The sequence below is a fragment of the Gavialis gangeticus genome, unplaced genomic scaffold (genome assembly GCF_001723915.1).
Source record: "Gavialis gangeticus isolate Ggan-Ray unplaced genomic scaffold, GavGan_comp1, whole genome shotgun sequence".
NCBI lineage: Eukaryota > Metazoa > Chordata > Crocodylia > Gavialidae > Gavialis > Gavialis gangeticus.
The window spans coordinates 110,820,713-110,830,876 of NW_017729025.1; the positions used below are offsets into that span (position 1 = coordinate 110,820,713).

Below are 10,164 nucleotides of genomic sequence, written 5' to 3' on the forward strand. Positions count from 1 at the left end.
TTTACTTTGCCCAGGCGTGGACCTTACACTTAGACTGACCCAATTACAGATCTATGTGGAAACTGTGCAGAAATTCAGGAATGTTAGGTTGGTCTGAAAAATGGCTGACCTGGTCTAAGTTAACTGTACCTTGGAGGTTGTCTAACAGCTCGAGTCCAGTGAGACCAATCTACCTGAACATCTGTACAGTTCCCAGTGTAGTTTGGGACTGGGAAAGCCCAGCCCTGGGGCTGCACTTTCCCTACCCACCCCCATGGCGCTGGGGCCCCTCACCCCTCCCCCAGACAAACAACCCCTCCCACAAACCAGCCGGCCCTCCCAAGCCTGCCAAACCCCCTATCCTGCAACTCACTCCCAGCACCAATTTTACCAGCATTCACCAGTGCCAAAAGCAAAGTAAGTTGGAGAGGGGGAGGGTTAGTTCACTGGAGGGTGGGGGGTGTTCATCTGAAGGTAAGGGGGTCAAAGGGGCTAAAAATAGCCTCTGGTCAGGGGGCAGAGAGCCCTTCCATCCCCTCCAGGGGCCCCCTGCAGACCCTGCTAGACCTCCCTGATCCCATCACACCCCCTGGTCCCCACCAACCCCCCTCCATGGACCCTGCTAGCCACCTCGATCCCACCAATCCCTCCTGTAGACTCTACTTACCATTTCCCCCAAACCCACTCCCCCTCCCCACAGATCCTGTTTGCCCCCCCCACTCTCCCCAAGTCCCCCTACTAGCTCCCCACATCCCAACTTTCCTTAGATCGTATGGTCATTTTTAACTCTATCCAACTTCCCTCTAACCTCCCCAAATATCTGTACATACCCAATATGAACACAACAAAGCCCCAGCTGCCAAGGCTTCCAGAGTGTAGCTCCAAGAAAGCCTCCTGGAATCCCTTGAGTCATCGATCCAGAGCTGTCCATAGGGCAGGGCTGCCCAAGAGCCATGGACCAAGTCATGCAGGTCTTTGGCACAGGCAAGGGCATTGCTGGGGTTGCTACAGAGCATACAAACCATAGAAGCCCAGGCTTCCCAGCCTGGCAGGTTCCCTCAGACCCCTCACTGTATTTAGGCAAAGTGACATCAAAACCAATATAGTTCAGGTTTTATGAAGCAGCATTTTCTGACAAAAAAAGTTTCTTCAGAAAATCCCACCCCCAGCTCTATTCCTAAGACGTTATCAACCCTTACAGAGCTTAGAGGGACACCTATTTCCTGACGTGCGGCAGAAGGAGGTATTTCATTCTGGAGTGGCATTGTGGTAAAGCCATGAGCTGCAGGAGCACTAGTTACAGAAACTGGTGCACCTGGAACCGAATCCCTTGGCCTGCAGCACCTAAATAGAGAGCAGTGCAAGCAGAGAGAAAAGAAGATCTATCCATTAGCAGCCAACATGAAGCACTAACTGATACGTATAGGGAGTGTTCACTGCAGTACACACACTTAAGCTTTAAGGCACCTCATGATGCTAGCAAAAAAATAACTTCTATTATCAGAAGGAAACTGGATGGAAAGACAAACCTGTCAGTCAGGTGTTAAGAAGTGTACATGAGCACGTACATGTGTGTGCGTGTGTGTGCGCGCACGCACGCATGCACGTGCATACGCATGTGTGTGTCAGGAGTGGCATTAATCAGGTCTCAGAAAAATGTATCTGGTTGACTGCAATTTGACTACCATCCAAAACCATTTAATCACTTGAGGTTTTAAAGGAGAATGTACAAAAGAAGTCTGCTTTTTCCCACAGGATATTCCAATGCTGTCCTGAAGGACAAAAATGGAAAGCTGGAAGCCGCTAAGCTGAGGGGAAGAGTGTTCGTCTTCATTCTGGCCATTCGGTTCATCTGTCACTTTTTTAATGACAATTATCTAGGGAACAGACCTGACACTTCAGATATTTGGAACCATTTTTTATTCTCCTGTAAGAGTTTGGTGGGATTTGTTTAAAGGTTTTATTTTCATTTTGATAAACAGCATTATGATACTGTTTGATAAACAGTATTATGAATATATACAATCTTAGAAGTGCTGAAGAAAGCCACCTCTCTGAATGAGAGAAAAATATCCCTTTACTATGTTCTAGACATCTTTTCAAGGGTGCTGCCTAGAGATCCTTTCAAAGGTGTTGCAGAGTGCCATACAATACTAGCACTGTTAGGTGTGCAAACAGGATTCACAAGATGAAAACCCAGAGATTTCAAATAGGAGTTGTTTATAGTGTTAAAAACATTTTGCCCCGTTGCAGTCTTTCTGAGTTCTCTGCAACAAAAGAGTTGCTCTATTGTTTTTCAGTTGTCAAAAACAGTAAAAACAAAGAGCTGGCTGTTTCTGAGGGGTGCTTTGGGCCTAAGGAGGGGTGCCTCAAATCTAAAAAGCTGGAGAAATCACTATTTTGTACTTGCCACACCTATAAAGCACTTTCACTGCTATTCTATTTAGTAAAAGGAGTAAGCTACTCAATCAGCCATCACTTCACATACGACAAACCTTCAGCACTAAGTTGAAAATGATGAGTATAGAGACAACTGACGAAGCTCCTGTGCTATTGTGGCTGGTATTAAAGGGCATGATTTGGCTTGCTTGTTGTTATTTTTGTCTCCCCAGAAGAGTATTCACTGGGTGTATGATAAGTCAATTGCAGAACCACATGTCCTTTGAAAATGCATCGTAGAGATGAAGTAGAATAAGCTGCCTCCTTTTGTACTGTTGTGTAATAATAATTACATGTTTGGGCCAAACCAATAAGAAAATTTGGGGGTGATAATTGCATTGTGTGCTCAGTCTGATTTCCAACCACAGCGTCTTGGACAATTTTACTTGGGTTTGTTAATTTTACAGAGACTTAAATTAGTCATTTGTTCCACACCAAGTGGGAGAAAGTGCAGAGCAAGATCTAACAATAGAAAATAATTGTTTTTGTTGTTCACATTCATAATTCAGCCACAAGAGGATTTTTGCAACTAGATTAAGTAAGAAAATTCATAAATGTTTCTGGGCTCAGTGGCCTCTACTGATCACATCTGATTCTGAGATGATTATTGTAGCACATAGCCCAGGAGAGATCTCACAGCACTGTCTGGATTTTCCTGCATACAAAGCAGGGACTTTGCATTTCTGTTATTTATTTATAGATACTACCGATGGAAAGACTCCCTCTCTCCACTGCTGCAAGATAATATTGTTTTAGTACCCTTTGTAATCTTGATTTGAATATTATGAGTAGTGGATGCATAATGTTCTCTTGTAGGTTGTTTTAAAAGTTCTCATATGCTGGCTGATGGATCCCACTTAGAGCAAGGACTGAATGCCATTTAGATGGTAGAGAACTAGTTAGGGAAGAACTAGTTACCTAATCGCTTTCTCACAGGGGCCAGATACAGACATTACACTGTTACTGGTGTAAGTCATCAGAAACCAGTCTATACCCATAATAGAACAGAAGTTTGGTGCACACAGACTGGATTTAAAAGGGCAAAACCCAGTCTAAGACTTGCACTCCCCTCACCGCCACAAAGGGAAAATGTGTGTTCTGTTCGCTATTGATCTAAACTACGCCACTTACAGAAAACAGCATAACTTAGACTGATTGCACCTCTGGCTTTTTGCATGTCTGTAGCTAACCAATGTGACATACACAATGAAGTCAGATAAACAAAGGTTTGTTCCATTGTCAAACAGATCCTATTTTTGCTAATTCTTTCCTGTTCATTTTCAGGGATTAATTTTGCTACAAAGACCTCAACCTGAGCTCTGATTTCAGTGGTCCTTAGATATTTCCCTTTCTTTAGGGAAAGGTTTTTAGACTTCTTGTCTTGCCTGTGAATGAAGTAAGCATCTCCCTGTCTACTATTTCTTTACTGGATCTTTAACAGCCCTCAAGTTTTTATCACATCTCCTCTTATTGCCATCTTGCTGTGATACGTCTTTGGTCCTTTATTAAGAACTAATTCCGGCTCTCAGTACATACAGCCTGAAGCATAAGTGCCGGTGGTTATGCTGGAAAGAGAGCAAGAAAAAGGAATATGCATTATGTCTTACTCCTTTTTGGAACAATATTGAACAATTGTTCCTACTGGGCTTTTTCTGGTATTAGTGGCTCTTCATCGTGCTAACACTAGAATTACCAATTATTGTGCACAGTTTTTAACATCAGTAAGAAATTAGAAAGTATTTTTCTTTGAAAGTTTTATGCTTACTATGCTTGATTAACAGTCAGATATTTAATTTAACTGCAGCATAACCACCTGCACAGGAATTAAAATAGCTAATTTCCTAAGTACAGGCATTTTTAATTTCCTGGTGCACTGTGAATACTGCATATTTTATTCTGTTACATCTTAATACAGTATAACCAGCTATCTTTCTAGTAAACCATTCAGAAAATTTACAGCAGAAAATTGTGCCTATGATCTCTTTTTCTTCCTATCAGTGGCTGAAAGCCAATCCTCAGCTAAAGCAGGAAGAGAAGAAAAGCAATGAGGATCTAACAAGGTCTCACAGAGGTTATGATCATCAGAAATACATTGCTCAGGGGCTAGTTCTTTATTTTCATGTCTCTTGGTGCAGTAATTAATATTTAGACCTGACTTCCAAGTCTAGGCTCATTTGAGAGCATGCAGCACTGCTGTGAAATTTATTCAGTAACAAAGACACCAATTTAGGATCTGGCTTAGGCTCTTCAAGTTATATTGTGACCCTGCTGGTCTGCTTTTAGCCTTTCCCTGTGTGTGGAGCTGTACTATTATTTCATGAACAGTCAGAAAGGACAAGAGGAGTACATAAAATACTCCATAATGACTCCAAAGAATACCCATAATGACTCCACAATAATTAGGATTATCATCAAAAAGAGTGAATTCATTAATATTCCGTTGCAATCAGCAGGTTTGCCTCAACAAACATTGAAAGATTTGCCCCCTAGTGTTGACAGAGATTTTTACTGTGGAAATCACAAGGAGTACACATGGTTTAAAAGGTCAAGCACTGAATCTGGAACGGTTTTGATGCTTATACTCAAATGGGTGTATACAGGCTATGCTGCTTTAGTATTTCAGCTCCTTCAAGAGTTCCTTCAAATAACAACGCTTCTAGTTCCCAGTTGATGCCCACTTCTCTATCATATGCATGGATTTTAAAAAAGAATAGTGTGCTAATAGGACTCAGTAACACTAACAGTCCTCTCTGGGCAGGATGTAGAATCACCTATAGAAACATAGCTTGTCTAGCTCCAATTTCTATTAATCAATTTTTTGGGATGGATTTTTCACTTTTAGCCAGGGGGTTGTTGTTTATTTGTTCTTTAATCTTCTTCCTAATTTCTGTACCTCCCAGATACAATTACTATCCATGTTACTATGCACATTCATTAGGAATGAAAGCAGCAGAAAGAGGCTCTGCAGTAGCTGAATTAGTTAAAATTTGACTTTGCACGGGTCTCCACTAATACCTATATTCAATTATGTGTCCCTTTCAGTCATGAAAATGCAAACTAACCTGAATATTACCTTTAAGATACAGGGTCCTGATTTCTATAGTAACCGAGTGTTTTCTCTTGAGTTATGAGCTATCACTACCAGTGGTCCCTAGATCCTGTTCTATAGCCTGAACATACCTCAGCTGAAATAATATGGACACATGTCACCCTAGCTAAGAAACACAGCATTTCTCAAAGCTTTCTAAAACAGATGTGTCCTGAGTTGCAACTACTTAATTTCTCGTGATGGCTGTATAGTCAGGGGCAAAGTAATACATCTTCATTGCTAAGTACGTTCCAATAGCTTGGCAAAAATATAAGTTCGTTTATAATAATGTGTGTTGATAACTCAAATATCAGAGATTAACGAAGAGGACTGTCATGAATAGAAAGTATCTAAATCATTTGATAAGGTGTGTATGGGGAAATGTGTTTCAAAATTACTATTTATAAGCTGTTCTGTGTAGGGATAAAAAAGGTAAACTGTGCTAACAGGATAGGGTATGCTATCCTGGAAATTAAATGACTGAAAAAAATGTGGGGATCATCAGCTGAACATACATTCCCAGTGTGATTCTGTGGCAAATAATATCAGTATAAAGCATAAGAAAAAGAAATAGGGGAATCTCAAGTAGGAGTATGTAGTGTGTAATACCAGGTCTACCAATCATGTCCACATTTTGAGAAAGCAGCTGAAAAGTTAAAGCAGTTTCAAAGAAGAGCTGTGAGGATGGTTAAATAATAAAACCTTGTCTTCTACTGAAAGTTTTAAGAAGAAAAATCTATTCCATTTATCAAAAAGAAGGGTAAGTGATGACTGAATCATAGCCTATTAGTGCCTATGTGTGGATCAGGAATTAAATAACAAAGGGCTCTTCAATCTATCAGACAAAAGTATGGCTGAAAAGTCAAATCACTGGAAGGCAGCCTAATTCAAACTGTAAAAAAGGCAACGCATTTTAACAATGATGACAATCACTGAGACAAATTACCAAGAATTGTGCTGGATTGTCCATCAATGGTAATTTTAAAATCAAGGCTGGGTGTGCTTTTTAAAAGTTACAATCTAGTTCAAGAACAGCTATGGGATTCACAGAAGGAATTACTACAGGAAGAATTTATGACCAGCATGGGTGCCAAGTACGTAGGTGCCGTGAGGGTCCTGGCCCCCCTTGGGAGGAGGGCTGCACCTGAAATGTGTAAAACTTTCCACACGTCCATCATCTAATTATGTTTCCCTCCCCTCCCCTGTGCTCCCCTGCACCAGAAAAATAAAAGTCAGAGCCTATGATGACCAGCTTTATTCAGAAAGTTAGATTACATGTTAGTCAATCTTTTTTTGGTCTTATAAATCTATGAATCTATGAAACTCTTGGATATATTTAATGTTTCAGGAAGAGATCTATTACTGAAATATTTTTGTGTAATTGTGTTAATAACCACCCTTTTCTTTGGCTTCCAGGCTTATTTTAACAACAGATCTTCTCTGTTCCCTACCTGCGATGATTATAAAATGCAAAATTTGTGTCAGATACCCAACTTACACTGTCAGTAGCAAATTTACCACCAAAACACTCAGAACAGATTTTTCTACCCACCCACAAAAATAAAGGAACATTGCTGCAAGACATATACCTAAAATAGAAACATATACCTTAGTAAAGATTATAATTTTGAAGTAAATCAGTTGTGCTTTATGATTTATGGTTTACAGTTTACAGCACATGTTTTATCACTATGAACCACCTTTTTTCACTCAGCAAAATAGCAAAACAAAGAAGTTGGATGCACTTTAAACATTGCTGGAAAATCAATGATTTTAGATAAAATCATTCCAACATAAGCAATCCAAATAAGCAAACATGTATAAAAGGTGTGTTTTCTGCACATCCCTTCACAGCATCTGATGAAGTTAGCTTCAGTTCACACAAGCTATTGCCATATAGATATAGATATAGATATACACACACTTAGTTAGTTTATAAGGTGCAAACTTACCCTGCCTCCTACTTCAAACTAAAATACCTAACTATGTCTCAAATATATATAAAAATAGATGCAGGAAAATCATGCAATATTAGTAAGTATTAGTAAATGTTTCCCTGGTTACTTTCAGAGATGTTTTATACATTCTGAATCATTTGCTGAATGGTCTTTCTGTTGAAAGTTTGCACAAGCTTGTCTACTACAATGTAGGTACAGACAACAATAAATACTGCTTCTTAAAGAAATTGCTCTGTTTTTATTTAGGTAAAACCATCATTGAAATCAATGGGAACTCAAAAGGTGAAATTCCCAGAGATAAATTCTGATGGTCTTAACTAAAATTTTATTTCATTCTTGTAAATGCAGGATTTGCATTGACTTTATTGAAGTGTTTTAACAGAGATGGGGCTAAGGACTTCAGGAAAGCCCCATAAAAGCCAGTGGGCTTGAATAAAGACTGTGTAAAAAGTGAAAGAGGACTTTAGGGTTTGGGATTATCCTCAGATTTCCCACCACTATTGTCATCAATACAAAAACAGCAGGACCTTTCTAATTATATAGGGTCATCTGCACTGAGGCAAAGGATGGCCATATATGCTGAGATGCAGAGGCAATCGAACTTAATCCCCAAACACTATTAAAGAAGCAATAATAAACATTATTTTTTTCTGAAACTAATGGCCAGGTATATGATCTCACAGTGAATAGCATTTATGAGTAACTCTATAGAAGTCTATAGAAGTCAATGAGTATATATTGGGTGGTATTCAAAGTAAGTGAAGATTGTAGCTCTGGTCCTCATAATACAAAAATAGAAGGGAGTTCTTAAACGGAAACAAGGCAGGATGCAGGAGAGTAAAAGTTTTTATTGTAATGTTCAAAAGTCTTTGATCAGAACACAGAAAAACTTAGCTGCTGTTCAAAAGTAGGAAGGGAGGGGCTGCAGCAGGTTTTGAGTGGGAGTGATTCCAGTGCACACTTCTGCACATTTTATTCTAAGTGGCATTGGCTTAGTAGGAAGTTAAAAAAAAAGCCTTACCTCATTTAGCTGCTGATTCTGGAGGGGAAATCCTTTAGCTGAGACAATGAAAAGACTGCCTAGAGAATAGCAGGGTTAGGTAAACACAGGTGCTGGGTTATCACTTCAAAAGCCTCACAGGAGTGAATATAAATGGATGTGATATTAATTTTAAAACATTTTGTAGAACATTGACCCAGCCAATAAGGTAATTCCTTAGGTCATTTCCTGCTCCTCTGATTGGGTCAGAAATAACAACAACAAAAAAAAAGATTTGCATATGGCCAACTCACACCTTAGTGTTCAAACAAAACAGGTCTAACCAGGTTACCCACGTGTCTTAAGAACTAAATAGAAACCTGTTAATGGATGAGGAATTGATTTCTCTATAATTGTTTTTTTAAGACCATCTACATTTTTTTTTTTTGGATGAAAGGTTATTTCAGGTAGATAGGCGGCTTATAAATAGAACAAGGAGAAATTAAATGAAAGAATGCCCCTGTTTGGTAGTACATTTAAAATTAGGCTTGAAATACACTAGGAAATGTATTGGAGGAAGCAATCCCACACATGGGCAGGGGGATGGATTGGATGATTCAATATGGTGGGCTACCCATTTCCCAAACACTGCTGTGCCACTACTGAGCTTCACTAGGCAACATAAAAGGAAAAGAAGAGAATTACAACCATGGGGTACCTTGACACTTGCTCCGGGGGGGTGTGGTGGCATTTTAATTAGAGCGGCTCTGAGATCCACTCTAAAGTGCCCACAGTGTCTTGTGTATGCAGTGTCCCATGCTTCAGAATGGTGGCGGGGCGCTTTAACTAAAGCTCGTTCAACAAGCTTTATTTAAAGTGCCCCTGCTGCCATTTTGAAGCTCAATGTTGTTGAATACACAAGACGTGGAGGTTGTTGGAACACACTAAGTAGCACACGCCAGCAGACTTGATTAATTGGGTCTGCTCTGATGCATTGTAATTAGAGTACATTGGAGCAGCATCCCTGCACATGTACAGGCACCCATTATGTCTTTTCAAACCCTGCCCTCCCATCAACGTGGAGGACCAAGAGATTTACATTAACAAAAATACACCTGAATTGAAACCCCACTGAAATCAATTATTTCACTGAGTTTAGATCAGGACTAGGGCAAAAGCCTTTCACTGGGTAGGTCACCACTTCAGCTCTGGACTTTGGTGAGGTAATACCATGTTAGGTTTGTGCTTGAAGTACAGGGACTGGAAGTTAGGTGTCCTTGGGCATGTCACACATGATGCTATGTTGCTGTAGCAACGCACTATGGCAACATAGCATCGGTGGTCACAAACCATGATGCTGCAGCTACGTCACCATAGCAATGCACTCCCTCATTAAAGAGTGTTGCTCCAGCGACATGGCAGCTAAAAATAACCATGCACAGTGTGCATGGCACAGTATAGGCTGCTACTATCCTGTCATTTAGTACTTTCTTTGGTGCAGCTGGGACATGTGTAGACGCACCCCCCTATTGCTATTATTAATGCTATAACAAATTTGCTTTCTAACTTTGGATAGGTCTCTTAGGGCAGGGGAATTAGGGACTTAAATACCTCAAAAAATGTGGTCCTTGTGCTTGTTTCCCCATCTTAAAGGTGAATTTAAGATGAATAAAACTAAATATAACTGTGTAGGCTGTGAGGGTTAACTAATTTGTGTGTAC

At 40.0% G+C, this 10,164-nt stretch overlaps 1 protein-coding gene across 1 annotated transcript in view; it reads right to left on the minus strand.

Moving 5' to 3' along the window:
- EHF (ETS homologous factor) overlaps positions 1-8,593 on the minus strand; it is a 52,269-nt gene extending 43,676 nt beyond the window's left edge. The window contains exon 1 of the mRNA XM_019519404.1: positions 8,486-8,593. The gene's annotated coding sequence lies outside the window, so the exon portion shown is untranslated. The remainder of the gene's footprint in view (positions 1-8,485) is intronic.
- Positions 8,594-10,164: the final 1,571 nt, after the last annotated feature.